The 14925-nt window shown below is 34.9% G+C and overlaps 1 pseudogene; it reads left to right on the top strand.

The window, feature by feature from the left end:
- Positions 1-580: 580 nt before the first annotated feature.
- LOC103236228 (survival of motor neuron-related-splicing factor 30 pseudogene) lies at positions 581-1471 on the top strand (annotated as a pseudogene).
- Positions 1472-14925: the final 13454 nt, after the last annotated feature.

Here is a 14925-nt window from a genome sequence, read left to right as displayed (position 1 = left end):
TTGCATCATTTATGTAACCCAATTTAGTAACCCTATTTAAACTTTTTTTCTTGATGTGAAGCACAAAGAACTTTGAGTTCGTTCTTTCTAATCTAGAGAACGAAAGGTCTTTAACAGTGACATAATCAAAATATTTCCAATAAAATTCTAAAATCAGGTACAATTAATATAATCACTATTCTACAGCATAAAAGTATCTCTATGTTAAGAAACTGCCCAGAAAACATAAAAAGTGCATGCAGTGAAATAAGAACTAGGGGAAAAGCAAGAAAACACAAACCACAATTTCAACCTCTTCTACTTTTTGTCTACTATGTGTTTAAAACAGCTAAATATAAGAGTAAAAAGAGGCTTCAGTGGCATATCTCCTATAAAAAATAAGATATTAAAACCAGAAACCGTATTCACAATAATTTTAAGATGTGAATTGATATATTAAAATAAATAAAATGCGCCCCTCCCCCTCGCCGCCGACCGAGTTCTTCCTTTTCAGAACCAGTCGTCGTCTTGTTGTCGCGGAGATTTTCCTGCTACTGCTGCTGCTGCCGCCGCCACTACCACTGGGCTCATTTGCCCCGACCCCTTCCCGCCGCCCCGCCCCCAGTCCCACACAAGATGTCAGAGGATTTAGCAAAGCAGCTGGCAAGCTACAAAGCTCAGCTCCAGCAAGTTGAAGCTGCATTATCTGGAAATGGAGAAAATGAAGATTTGCTAAAATTGAAGAAAGATTTACAAGAAGTTATAGAACTAACCAAAGACCTTCTGTCAACTCAACCTTCTGAGACGCTTGCAAGTTCAGACAGTTTTTGCTTCTACTCAACCTACTCATTCATGGAAAGTAGGAGACAAGTGTATGGCAATCCGGAGTGAAGATGGACAGTGTTATGAAGCGGAGACTGAAGAGATAGATGAAGAAAATGGCACCGCTGCAATCACCTTTGCTGGTTATGGCAATGCTGAAGTGACTCCACCGTTGAACCTCAAGCCTGTAGAATAAGGAGGGAAGGCAAAGGAGGACAGTGGCAACAAACCCATGTCAAAAAAAGAAATGATTGCCCAGCAGCGTGAATATAAAAAGAAGAAAGCTTTGAAAAAAGCTCAGAGAATAAAATAACGTGAGCAGGAAAGAGAGGACCAGAAAGTGAAATGGCAACAATTCAACAACAGAGCCTATTCCAAAAGCAAAAAAGGCCAGGTAAAGAGGAATATTTTTGCATCATCTGAGAGTGCGACTGGCAAAGTTGGAGTAGGAACTTGTGGAATTGCCGATAAACCTATGACACAATATCAAGATACCTCTACATACAATGTCAGGCATTTGATGCCTCAATAAGCAGAAAAACTATTGGATTTCATCTCTGCAGGGCTTTACATTTACCTTTTCATCCTTATATTTTTCTAAAGGTAAATTATTTGTTAGATGAGTAAGCAAGATACTATTGTCGTCATTGGTTGACTTCAGTAGAATGAAACGTGAAGAAATTGCATTTGATAACTGCTATTTGTTTAACTTTTCTCATTATCAGTACCACGGTTCCCTCAAAGTTTGTTGAATAAAGCAACTTTTGTAAATGCTGTTTCATACAGCACTTAGATGAATTATTGATCATCCTAATACCAGGTGCCTACTTAACCTATGGTATGTACTTTTTGTAAGTTGTAACTTGAAATTTTCAGATGCTTTGAACTTGACGCATACTCTAGCAATTCACTGGAACACCAAGGCAAAAACACCAACCTGCTAAAGAGATCCTTTCATTTTTCTTATTTTCAACTTTAACACTTAGCTGTCGTTCAGTTAAGTATAAAGATAGGTTAATTTGTAAATGGCAAAGTTTGTTTTGAGGTTTTTCCTCAAATACTTGTTTCCTAGGCCTATTAGGCCATCTCTAAAATTGATCTGTTTTGTTTTTATGTACTCTTAATTCTATGTAAGAAACCTTAGGATAAGCTCCCTTTTCTAAGGTGTTTTTGTTTTTTGTATGTTTGCTTTTTTCCTGTTTTTTTTTTTTTTTCTTTTTTCATTTACTGCAGTGGTACCATGTTTTGAATGTGTAATGTTTATATGGGAGAACAAAAAGCTGATGTATAGCCCTGTATACAGTGTAGATACTATTTTTAAAAAAAAAAAAAAAAAACAAAAACAAGGCTAAATTAATGAACAAGAGTACTGAATATTTCATCATTAAAAATTCTTGTATTTCTTATGCATTAAACTGACCATAATTTCCCCGTATATTATGTTCATTCAGCTGTTTGTAATTTTTGTTAATTAGATCAAGTTGTCTGCTTGTTGGTGTAAGTGAACATCACAGTTATCCTGAGTTGAGTTTAAGCCAAATATATGCATAGAAAAGCGTCTTCCTATTAATGGAAGAAGATAATTTTTAGGATGTGTATTATTTCAGTTTTGTATGTTTAATTTTTATCAAAGTGTTTTTAAAATTAAAAAAATAAATAAATAAAATGCAAACCTATATTGAATAACCTGTGGACAATTTACAACAAAGAATAATGACTGTACATCAGCATTTGAAGCAATCACTAGTAAGCTTCAAAGAAAAGGAGTAAACTAACCATTCTCTTGGCAAAATAGATAGTAATTCACATTGTATTCTTTGATAGTTCCCATCTACTCCAAAGGAATTTCAGCACTGTCTTTCCTGGTCCTCCTTCGCTTCCCCAACAACCTAGATGGCTGGAAAGCCCTTATATTAGACTGTTAACATTGATTTTTTTATTTTTATTTATTTATTTATTTATTTTTTGAGACAGAGTCTCGCTCTGTTGCCCAGGCTGGAGTGCAGTGGCCGGATCTCAGCTCACTGCAAGCTCCGCCTCCCAGGTTTACGCCATTCTCCTGCCTCAGCCTCCTGAGTAGCTGGGACTACAGGCGCCTGCCACCTCGCCGGGCTAGTTTTTTGTATTTTTTAGTAGAGACGAGATTTCACCATGTTAGCCAGGATGGTCTCGATCTCCTGACCTCGTGATTCTAGTAATTCTAATGGATTGAACAAAGCCAGGACACACAGTTTGTAACAACTCTTTCAGTGACCTATTTCTTATGGCGCTAAGCTTTGTTGTGACAGTTTTGCACAGAGTACATGCAAAAAAAAAAAAAAAAAATGCCATTACCTATTTTATTAAGAAAATTGTGTTGGTACTATGTAAAGGAAGAAAAGAACCTCTCAATACTTTATAAGAACATAAAGCAATAACCCAGATGTACTTTCTTTTTCAAGTTCACCATGTGGCAAAAATGGTAAAATATGGTTGGTGAGCAACTGGAGTTTTCAGTTTTGTGAGTATTTATCATTTTACAGCTCCCTTTAACGTGGCAGATGCATTTCGTTAAAACCAGTGGATTAGAAAATAAAACAATGAAAATTACTCTTCATGGGGAAGGCTCTGGATAAGAACATTTTATAAAAGCCTGGTTTGCTTTCAGCTACAACCACGTTTTAGAAATAAAAAGTTTGTAGCTAAATCCATGTGACCTTTTATTGTCTTTGACTTCTGTGGAAGTTTTCTGCCTTGCCTTGTCTTTTTTTTTTTTATTTTTTTATTTTTTATTTTTATTTTAGATGGAGTCTCTGTCTGTCTCCCAGGCTGGAGTACAGTGGCAGGATCTTGACTCACTGCAACCTCCACCTCCTGGGTTGAAGGAATTCTCGTGCCTCAGCCTCCTTAGTAGCTGGGATTACAGGCACCCACCACCACGCCTGGCTAATTTTTTGTATTTTTAGTAGAGATGGGGTTTCACTGTGTTAGCTAGGAAGGTCTCAATCTTCTGACCTTGTGATTCGCCCACCTTGACCTGCCAAAGTGCTGGGATTACAGGCTCAGAGCAATTAATCTAGTGATATGTCCAAGAGGTTTCTGCCCTGAGGAATCCAGTGCTGACCTATTATGCATCACTGTCTCCTGTACAGTCTAGCAGGATGGAAACTTTGTGCACTGGAACTTAAAAACTAGTAATCAGAAATTCAGTATTAAATATTACCAAAGACAGCCAAAGGCATTGTCTCATTGTTCCTGCCAAAACTATTATTCCCTGAATAATATTAATTATGAAAAATGATAGAACAAATTTCTATAAGTCATGTCTTTGTGAAATAAATGAATTTCTTTTTACAATATACATTCACATGAATAGGTTCTTCAAAATAGGTACTTTATTGTGATTTCTTTCAAAACCAGTTTATTTGAACATAAATAAATGTGGTTTTTTTTAAAACCACAGTAAGGACTTTGTTAGAATCACCATATAAAATTATAGTTATAGATGAGTTCCACTACTGGTATCTCTTACTCTGCAGATTTTGAAGATACCCTTGATGATTATTAAAACTTCTTGTTCCTTAGCAGAGAGAAGCTGACACACATACAAGTAAAGTAAGAATTGACAGGCTTTTACGGATAAGTAGAGAGGAACTGTTCTGACATCCATGCCTTGTAAGTTTAGAATTCTAAATTATTTCACCAGAAAAACTAAACTATCATACCTTTTCTATGGCAGTATATTAGACCATTTTTACACTGCTATAAATACCCAGGACCAAGTAATTTATAAATAAAAGAGGTTTAGTTGACTCACATTTCCCCATGGCTTGGAAAGCCTCAGGAAACTCACAATTATAGTGGAAGGTGAAGGGGAAGCAAGGCATGTCTTACATGGTGGCAGGAGAGAGAGAGAGAGAGCACAAAGGGGAAATTGCCATGCTTTTAAACCATCAGATCTCATGAGAACTCATTTACTATCAAGAACAGCATGGGGCAAACTGCCCTCAATTCGAGATGAGATTTGGGTGGGGAAACAGAGCCAAACCATATCAGACAGGAATCCTCAACTTTGATTTGATTGGTGTTTGAATTAATCTCAAGTAGAACCCAAGAAAAATGTCAGATGATAGGAGTGGCTCAACCTACATGTGCTGAGTATATTGGTAAACCTAAGGTCTCCCCACCCTATGCCTTCCCCATACCTACTATCTAGGAGGACTTTAAAACAGCTTCAGTGTATCTTAGCCTCCTATTTCTGACAGGCTGGAATGTGCTGGAAAGAGAAATGTTGAAGTTACATGACTGCAAGTTTATAAATAATGTAGTAAAGTTCTAGAAAAGATTGTGGAAGTACTGACTTTAGACCACTTCCATTGTATAGTGGGATGAAGATAAACCCTGGCACACTGGTATGTGAATTTGTAGAGGAAGTGGTGGTGTAGGGAAGAGTACAAAGAGAGTGGAGTGACGTCTAGCTAATGGCTTTTAGTTTTTCTGTGAAGCATAAAACTAGCTCATTAATTTATAAGGAAGGAGCATGAAGTAATAAATTAATAAAAGTGAAAAATATTTTAAGCAAAAAATAGTTTGGGGCATAATTTTGAAGTGTCATGAATAATAGTATAAAAACTTTGAATTTCTATCACGGAGAGTGAGTCATTTTACCTCATTTTAGACTGGAATAGCAACTGTTAAATTTACAATTAAAAAGTCATTGATAATCTTAATGAGAGCCATTTCAGTAAGGGAGAAAGTCAAATTGAAATAAATGAAGCAATAATAGAGTAGAAGAAATGGGAATACAGAGATGGATTCAAAAGTATGGCTCCAAAAGAAGCAAATTCTTTGACCCAGAAATTCTACTCCTGGGAATATATCCTAAAATGTTTAAAGATTTGGCATGTTTTTCATCATGTTCCCTCTTCAAGTTCTGACACATGCAGTATATTCACAAGAATATTCAAATGAAAAGTAATTGTATTAATCCACACAATCATAATATGATAACCAATTTGTGATTGTTTAGGAAAGCCTTAAGAGGAGAACATAACTTGACCTCAGATTGAACTGGGGCCCCCTATCCTTACCCTAATGTGTGTTTTAGGGTGTACATGTTTAGCAGACCATTGGGAAAGTGAGTAGGGGAGAAGTGGTAGCAAGTGTAAGAGAGCATGCAAAAGTGAGAACCAACAAGACACACACGCACGCACACACATGGCGGAGAGGGGAGAGAGGGAAGGGGGGGGAGAGAGAGAGAGAGAGAGAGCACCTTGATCTCTAAAACAGAAACTTTTCTGGATGGGCAGAAAGAAAGAATATTGAGCTGGCCTCTAGAATGCCAGGCCTACTGAAGGAGTCATAGAAGTGCCAGTGTACCCACTGTGCCTGAGTACTGCAAACTCCAGAAAGACAAAAATTATACCTGGTTTTGTTCACCATTGTAACACTAGCACAATACCCGACCTAATGCATATTCACTGAGCGTATTAATTAAAGAAAACAGATGTCCAAAAAACTATTTCAAGATGTCATATTTTGACCAAGGAGATACGAAATACAGGAAGGACTGATAATCGATGAACACATGTGCGTATACTTGAAGCAATTATTTTCAGTTTGCCTTCTTTATGGACATGCCAGCACCAATTGTGATTAGTCAATGTCCGTATTTTATAGGTAGTTTAATTGTTTGAATTTTTTCCCTGGGTTAGGGCTTAAATGAGAAGGTAGTTTAGGGAAAAACATTACTTTTTTATCAAAAATATCTTATTTTTATCAACATGGATTATCAAATTTGTTAGACAAAGGTTTCCATAGTAATGTTTAGTGGTTTTGAATGCTGTTGTCACTCTTTCCAAATCTTCTGAAAACATTGTTTTTATACTTGATGGTGAGTATTAGATGAAAATAATTTTGAAACATTTTAGAAAATCTAGTTTCATTGTTAAAAATACTGTAGATATTCAAGATATGTGTTATTCTAGCCAATTTATCTCTTTTACTACATTTTGTGTTACAGTTTTCTTCAAAGGATACTTTGATATGTTCTCTATAACTCATAGAGGAAGGAACAGAAGCTCATGTAATACCTTCATTTAGTCAAGACATTTATTGAGCACATACTATGTGCTGTACTCCTAGGTATAGTGGATAAAATGATGGCAAATGGCAACATGTTTTCAAGAGTCCAACATAGAATTACGTTAATCCCTTAATTAAGGTGGGGTGCGGAGGCTCATGCCTGTAAACCCAGAACTTTGGGAGGCCAAGGTGGGTGGATCACCCGAGGTCAGGAAATCGAGACCATCCTGGCTAACATGGTGAAACCCCATCTGTACTAAAAATACAAAAAATTAGCCAGGTGTGGTGGCACATGCCTGTAATCCTAGCTACCGGGGAGGCTGAGGCAGGAGAATCACTTCAACCCTGAAGGCTGAGGTTGCAGTGAGCCAAGATCACCATTGCACTCCAGCCTGGGTGACAGAGTGAGACTTCATCTAAAAATATATATATATATATAAAATTAAATTACTGATTCTATAATTACACACTAGAGGAAAGGAACATGTTCTAAACTTCTACCTCAGAGAAGTTTGACCAAAGAACTGAGATTGAGATATGAGGGATGAGCGGGAGTGCAGGAGAAAGTCATCCATGCAAAGAAAAGAAGTTTTGAATAGGTCCTTTGACAGAAGGGAACATGGTGTACCATGAACAACTCCTTTGTAGATGGCATTAATGGAACCTCAGGGGTTACTTTTTGGCTACTTCACATGGCCTATGGCTATAGCCCTGCAAGTATTGCTCAAGGAATGACAGTAGTGCAAGGGGGGGATGGAATGACAGACAGGAGCTAGCCTATGCTGGAAATGTAAAGCATTCTAAGTATTATTGCCCATTTCAGATTTTTAAATGGAAAAGTTACACAGATTTGGGAAAATCTCTCTAACTAAGCGCAGAGAATAGAGTGGAAGAAGTACAAGGTGAAATAAGGGAGAGCAGGTAAGCAGTTAGAGTAGTCGTCCAGTTGAGAGAAGATGGTGACAATGAAGGTAGAGATAGCCTCATGGACTGACAAAGATAGTATCACTCTTAAACTTTATTTATTCCTACATCCAAGCTAATGTATACTCCTCTCTACACAATCACTACCAGGTTATTATATACCTTGAGCACCTTCCAATGTTGATATAAACAAAAATCATATATAGGCTAGCAGAACTAAGCAATAAAACACCTAGACTGGACTCAGAAAGTTTGGTTTTAAATCTACTACCACCTTGCATGGCTATGGGAAAGTCTCTTAACCAATCCGTGTCTCAGTTTTCTCTTTTGTAAAATACTTAAAACTATCTATTTAGAGAGTTGTGAGAATTGAATAAAATAATGTACTTTTAGGATCTATAATAACATTTAGCAGTAAAAGCCCAATAATTAGATTTCCATGTTAATAAATGATGAAATTTGATTTGTAAAGCTACAAAACAAACATCTGAATCAATTGAGCATATTATTGTATGATCATTTCAGGATAAAGTGAATATTTTACAGTGTACTATATTGCAGCCTTTCTTTTCACATATTAAGATCCAAGGTATTTTCTTTCACTAAAAATTCTGTTCATTTTTTATTGTAGTGTTGGTGACATAAAATTTTGGTGTAGGATAAATACTGGGATACCAAATAACCTGTCTTAACTCTGGATAATTAATACTTTAACATATCTTTAAAAGTTAATTTATATTAATTGTATTTAAAACTCTGACATCTATAAAATAGAATGTAAAATGAAGTTCAATTCACATATAATAGAGAAATAAAGCTGATAACTTGAGAATAGTAAGATTTATGGAGCTTTTTAATCCTCTAAAATCACTTTATTGTTTCTCATCTATAAGGTGAGAGCCACAGACAGAATATTGCCCAATTTTATGCCAATTGTTGTGCTATAAAATATATTCACTTTTTATTGAAGTATAATATTTCTTATTATTGTGGTATATTTTTTGCCAAAGACATAAGAATTTGTGTATCATTCCAAGGAAAGACAATTCTTCATCCTTTCTCTTTAACATAATACAGGTTTTAAGGGCATTAGGATGACCAAAGTAGTGATAATAATAATTTCTGAAAAAGCCAGTTCAATTATCCTCATCATTGAAAAATGCCATAAACATGTTTTATGTTGTCACATTTCTAAAATACAGAATGCTGTATGTGTTTTTAAATTTTCTGAAATAGTAAATTTAAGCATAATCTAGCATTCTATTTATAGTGTTGGTTATTCATTTTACTTTATGAGTAAAGGAAATAAAAATTCTGGTCATGTTATTGCTGCCTCAAGTCCTACGTTTTATTTACAGCCATTCATTTGCAATGAACAAAGATAATTCTTAATGTCTCTTTTACTCCTTAAAAGATTGATAATTACTGACAATGAAATATAGAATGATTTAAAGTTTAAGAAATATAGGAATTCCCTTTCATATAACTTATATTTATTTATTTATTAATTTATTAATTGTTTCAAAAGAATTTACCATGTGCCTTTTAAATGATGGTGAAATGCACTCCACCAAATTCTGAGGGTAAAGTGCTTAAAGAAAATAACCTTTGTCCCTACACAGAATGCTCTCCAAAGTATGAAAGTATAATGTGCACAAGTAATTTATTACGCACATAGTGCATATGGGAAAAAGATCAAGAGATAACTTGGAGTGGTAGTTAGGTGACACATCACAAAAGGCCTATACAAGATATTAGCTCTAACATAGATTAAAGGCAGTCAATGAGAAAAAAATTTTAACAAAGAAGAATGATGTTCATACTTTTCTGTATTCAAAAGATCATTTTTGCAGTAGCATGGAAGGTAGATTGCTCTGCAATAGTGTAGAAGATGGTGGAAACTGGAGCAGGAGTACCAGAAAAGAGAGATAATGAAAATCCTAACTAAACAGTGATGATGAGAAAGTGAAGTAAGGAGAGATATAAAATACATTTAGTAGGAAAAAAATATAGTTTATTATCAAGAGAAAAAGAAAAAATGACGTGTGTAGTGAATCCTAGGTTTTTGACTTGGGCAACCAAGTAGATAATGTAGCCAAACAGTAAGAGGGAACCAGGAGGAGGAACAGATTTGTGTGGGATGGAAAGATATGTTCATTTGAATTAAAATGAAAATATCATGTTGTGACTATATTAAATGAGGTTGCTTTCTATAAAAGTAGTTCTGTGGCTCCCTGTGTTAGTCATAGTACATTTATTTATTCAACAAGAGTTCCTGAGTAATAGCAATGCCAAAGCAGAGTAATGGATAGGGGTGGATAATACAATAATGAATATATATGGTCCCTGCTTTTAAAAAGTTTGAGTATGAGAGTGGAAATAAGCTCCACAAATAATCAGTATTTATCATTAGAGATGTCCAAACTAATTGCTATGAGAATTCATGTAAGAAAGAATTTATTTGGTGACAAGTTTAAGGAAGTACACTTTTTTAAAAAAAAAATGGGATTTAAATTATACCTGAAAGATAGAAAGAAGAAGCAGAATTTTGATAGGTTAAAAAAAAAAAAAAAATGTGGGAAGGACATGCTAAAAGAGGGAAGAGAACGGGCACATGCAGGGAAGGCGAACCACATAGAAACATCTAGTGGTTACCCAGTTTGACCAAAGTGGAAATTATATTTAGAGTAATGATGAGTATTAGTGTTGGAAACCAAACTTGATCTTGAAAGAGGTCAGAGAATCAGGATTCGGCTTGGTAGCAGTGAGAATCTACTGAGAGTTTCTGAGAAGGGGGGATGAATGACCTATCAGAGCTGTTCTTACTAATATTAATTTTGAAGCTGATTTACAAAGAGACCATTTAAGGGACTCCAGCTAGTATAGGAAAGAGGAAAGAGGAAGACTAATTTATGGGTCTTGTTAGATTGTTAGAATTGACAGAAATGAAATAAAAAAAGACACAATGGTGTCAAGTCAATATTACTGAATATATCCTAGTGACATTAACTAAAATTAGGAGGACAGAAAGTATTTTTGTTGAAAATAGTGAGATAAGCCATGGATGAATTTCACTGGTCACCCAAGTGGTGTTGTACAACAACCTTTTGCAAACAAGAAACAAAAGTCAAAAAAGAGTTTAGGCCTAGATGTATATGTTGGTAGGATTATGAAAATCAGAAAAAAAAATTATATCCATTGTGGGAATAATGATTCAGTCTTTATGATATATATTCTGAATCATCTATTTATAATGTTTTCCCTATTTCAGGTGACTAAACTCTTTAGGTACAGAGATTCTTTGTTTCCCAAGCACCTAAAATATAATGCTTGATCAGGCTCTTTTGGTTTCAAGGAACAAAGTCATTTAAACAAGCTCAAGTAACAGAGATTTAACATAAGGCTCAGTGAGAGAGATGAGACATACAGAAATAGCTGAGTAAGATCCAGAGTAGAATCAGGACATGTGGGGATTGGAACTAGATTCAAGGCAGCACTAGGAACATCAGAAGTAAAAATTGATGATTCTTCAATGAACATGGTCCCACTAGTTTCATTCCTGTGCCTCCTTTTTGGAGTCTTTATTTTTTTGTTTCTCTTACAAACTGATTTTACAATTTTCTTCTTTTTTATTACCTTAGCTATCCTGCTTAACGATAATTTCTGTGTTCTCATAACTTCTTCTTTAGCATAAGCCATCATGATCCTGGAATTTATGGTATCTGCATCCTTTCATTTCTAGCTCCTTCTGTTACCTGCCTAATTTTCTCTGTGGATACTAATATCTACTCCATAGTGTACAATGTTATTGATCCAATTCATCCCAATTTTTGCAGAACTTTTCAGGCCTATTCACCCTATAGACTGCCTGATCAATCAATAAATCCTCTGACTTGAGTCAGCTGCCCACCCTTTGTCCAGTTAAAAGAAGCCATCTAAGCAGGAGGTCTTATAATAGAAAATATACCACTTAGTGTTAAAGTAAAATAGTTCCTCATTACTGTATTTTAAATATTTAAAAAATATATAGCTAGCTGTTTCTTGTTAGTATAATATCTTCTATGATCATGTTGAACTTATAAAGTTAAATTGAATGCAACAGGTGGTAACATATTTGGCTTGATGTTAACTTGCAAATCACAGAACAGAGTCTAAAATGTAGAGATTGACTTCACTTTACAGCATGTTCTATAAATATTCTTCAGTTATTTTATCAGTATTGTTTTCGTTTTCCAATTCCAGTATATATACGTCAAGTCAGGGAGTGTGTTTTTAATTCATGTTGTATTCTCTCACAAAGTTTAATAATATTGAGGTAGACAATTACAGGTATGTTGTTGGATACTGGTTGATTTCAGATTTTATAAATTCATATTTCTCAATTTAAAGTTTAAGAGATTTAATATTTATGTGGATATATATGGGTGCAAGTAGGCACACACATGCAAGCACACATATTATTAAATACCTGTCAATTATAACTAATATATTTTGCCCCCAAATCTACATAAATGACAAAGGAATTGTTTTAGGGCAATTTTATACTCAAGAACCTATATATAATTGCTCTTTCTTATCTTATACTGTTTGGCATTTGAATTTTTAAATATACCCTATAAAAATATTAAGGTATACATAATGGAATTAGAACAAGATCCTTTGGACCTTTCTGTTGACTCATTCTTATTGCATGAAATGATCTAAATATGTTTATCATTATCTGTTTTATTTTTCATTTAGCTAATGTTAGTTTACATCTAAACTCTCAAAGGCTAATAGTGCACTCATAAAAAGAGCCTGACTCACTGTTTACTTTTAATATGTATATATGGATACCGAAGATTAGAATCCAATTTCTGTGTCATTAAAACATACAATTACTTTTTCCTACCAGTACAGTCAAAAAAGAATAAATAAATGAATTTTAAATGAGAAAAAGTTTATATTTTTAAATCATGACAGTGACTACTCAGAAATAGCTTTTTTATTCATAAAGAATCACAAGGATGTTGTATCAAAGAAACAATAATCAAAGATGGTAAGTATTTATTATTCAACATGTACTTGGGCACCTTTGTGAACAAGTAGCATGCAGTCATTGGTAATACCAAAACAAGTAAGACCAATTTACTGCCTTTCAAACGTTTACAATCTATGTGAAGAAGATGGAAATGCCAGCAAATAAAGTAAATAAAGTGTTATAAGACCCACATTGGAAGTTCAACATGTAAAAAAAAAATTAGTCTTCAACTCAATGTACATAAAACATGATTTTGCTTTTTCTGTAATTCAAACTATTTCTATTTTGGCTCCCCTTTTGCTGAATATTAGAAACTTAATCTCATAATTTCAGTCAATTTAGGATAATCTCAGAAAAAAATTTGGGTTTCCTCAGTCAATGCTGGGTTTGCTTGGCCAACTCAGAGTCTGTCTTCCCAGTGAATCTTGAAATTAGATCTATGTTCTAAGGGATTCCTCTGTGCTCAAACATAGTTGAGTAAGAAACAGCAGGAAATCGAAAGAGGATGAACTGATTAATGGTTGTCATCATATAGTCATACTAGTTTCTGCTAAAAATGTCCATATTCTTATTGGTTCTCTGGTTATTGGTCCATGTAAGTTGCTGCTTTTCCTTCCTTAGTCCTACTTAAACCATAATCTAGATGACTAGATCTCAGGTATGTGTGAGATCTTCCAAAGGATATAACAAACACTTGATTTTCACTCATACCATACTGGGTACAAGAGAACACTGGAGCCTGTCTCAGGTACCTCTGCTCAGCCACTGCATTTTTGATCATGTGTTACATGGCAATAGAAAACACAGTTAAAAACATTTTGGTCCCAAAATGAGGAAAATGGAAGCAGTTTTAAATCCAGCTGGGAAAACTCCATTAGGTTTCAAGGCCTGGGAACATCTTCTGTTGCTTTCCACTGTATCCTCTTGATCTTGGCTTTGAGATATCCTTTCTTTTTCATAAAAGGTAGCATGTGTTTGTTGATGAGTAGTTTTAATAGTCCCTGCTTCCTGTCTGGATAAATTCAGGGTTAAGAGAATCTCCTTCTTCTTCATATTGTTTCTGTCCCTTTCAGTCTCAGCTGTCAGTTCTTCTCATGAATTATTCCCAATTACCTTGTGCGCTTTTTGTGGATTTCACAGTTCATTCCATTAGACAAAAAGTCATCCACAGATTTTTCTGAAATAATTCCTTCTCTATTTTTGGCTTCTGCTGACATGGCTGAGGGACGATGTCAATAAGCTTCCTCGAGGCTCTCTGGTTTGATTGAGAAGAGTTATGATAAATATCTTTAATCTCTTGTATTTAACACTCTGCCTTTTTGTTTTTTCTGAGGTTGCAGCAAAAAGTTGTACAGTCACATCCTGAGTTTCTCTCTGTGGCATACATTCAGAAGTAATCTCTTAATTTTTGCATATTTTGCCATCCGTATAGGCTGAGAATTTCCCAAATCATCAAGTATGGTTCCTTTTAATTGAACAGTACTTTCCTCAGTTTATCTGCCTTCTCACATTTTACTATAAGCAGAAAAAAGAACCCAGGCTTCACCTTCAACACTTTGCTTAGAAATCTCCTCAACCCAATATCCAAGTTCATTATTTATAAGGTCTTCTTTCTACATTTAGCAATTTTTTTCTAAGCTTTCTGCTACTATACAGCAAGGATCTCCCTTCCTCCAGTTTCCAATAATATATTCCTCATTTCCTTCTGAACACTGACCAGCAGGATTTTTAAAAAATTTTTTTATAGATTCAAGGGGTTACACCTGCAGTTTTTGTTACATGGATGTATTGTGTAGTGGTGGCACTGGGCTTCTAGTGTACCCATTGCTGGAATAGTGAACATTATACTTAGTAGGTAATTTTTCAGACCTCATCCGTCTCTGATGCTTTTCCCTTTTGGAATCCCTAGTGTCTATTATTTCCTTCTCTCTGTTCATGCATAACCATTATTTAGCTCCCACTTACAAGTGACAACATGCTGCACTTGATTTTCTGTTTCTGAGTTATTTCAGCTGGTTAAATCAAAGGTTTAAGATCTGGGGTCCTACAACATAGAAGGGCACCATTCCTTTAAAATTAACATAGAATTTGTGTATGTGTGTTTTTTGCTTTTTCTG

Source organism: Chlorocebus sabaeus, chromosome 7 (assembly GCF_047675955.1).
Source record: "Chlorocebus sabaeus isolate Y175 chromosome 7, mChlSab1.0.hap1, whole genome shotgun sequence".
Classification (NCBI taxonomy): domain Eukaryota; kingdom Metazoa; phylum Chordata; class Mammalia; order Primates; family Cercopithecidae; genus Chlorocebus; species Chlorocebus sabaeus.
Note: the sequence above shows the minus strand (reverse complement) of the source record. Positions and strands in the feature narration are given on the sequence as shown.